Here is a 960-nt window from a genome sequence, read left to right on the forward strand (position 1 = left end):
TTATAAGGGGGCGCATGCGTATTGCCGGGGAAAATATCATCTCCCTAAAAAAAAATGTATCCCATGGGCCCACTTCGTTTTGAATTTTGAGAAATTATTTTGGGAAATGATATTTACGCCCTATTTGATCACCAGGGACACTAAACGCCAGTGTAAGGTGCAATCAAACACGTATTTTTCTAAAGTCAAGTACATTAGCCCCCCTTTAGTCATTGATACACTGGCGCTGAGTGTCCCTAGTGATCAAAAGGGGCCTAAATGTCACTTCCTTTTATTTTGAGTCAAAAACATTATTGGACTCAAAATTACGTTTAGGCCATGTTGGGCAACCATGATTTTTTTTTTTCATGGAAACCTCTTCCGTAAAACTCGTTCCCCTTTATTGACATGGCAACTATGAAACATTATTTCATGGAATATTTGTGTGTCCAACTGTGTGAGAGGGGCAGAGAAGGAAGGAGATGGAGAGAATTGGGCTTGACTAGAGATGGAGTGAAAAAAAAAATCCTAAAAACTAGTGAAAAGAAAAAAACCTATTTAAAACCTAAAAACTAGTGGAAAGAAAAAAACCTATTTAGAATTAGTTTTTTATAAGCTTCTCATGCTCTCCCACTCTCTCAAGTCTCCCTGTCTCTGGCCCATCTCTCACAACCGGCTCCACAATTATTTCATAGAATATATTTTTCATACTGTCCAACACATAGCATTATTTGTCGTATTACTGTTTTATAGTGGAGGATCACCCAACATCAACCCTTATAAAAGGGAAGTAATTGGTACAGCCTCATCTAAGTGCATTTATGACTACTCTTTTACACCATAGGGGCTGTCCCAAGTAATAAAATGGGGCAAATATTATCATTTACCTAATAAAAATAGGCACAGTAATTTAATTTTGTCTAAAATACAAGGGTATGTCTGTAAATTGGTCTTATCTAAAATGGCCTATTGTATGGCACC

The sequence above is a fragment of the Tasmannia lanceolata genome, unplaced genomic scaffold (assembly GCF_043159265.1).
Source record: "Tasmannia lanceolata isolate RefF3 unplaced genomic scaffold, GAP_Taslan_0.1 ptg000015l, whole genome shotgun sequence".
Classification (NCBI taxonomy): domain Eukaryota; kingdom Viridiplantae; phylum Streptophyta; class Magnoliopsida; order Canellales; family Winteraceae; genus Tasmannia; species Tasmannia lanceolata.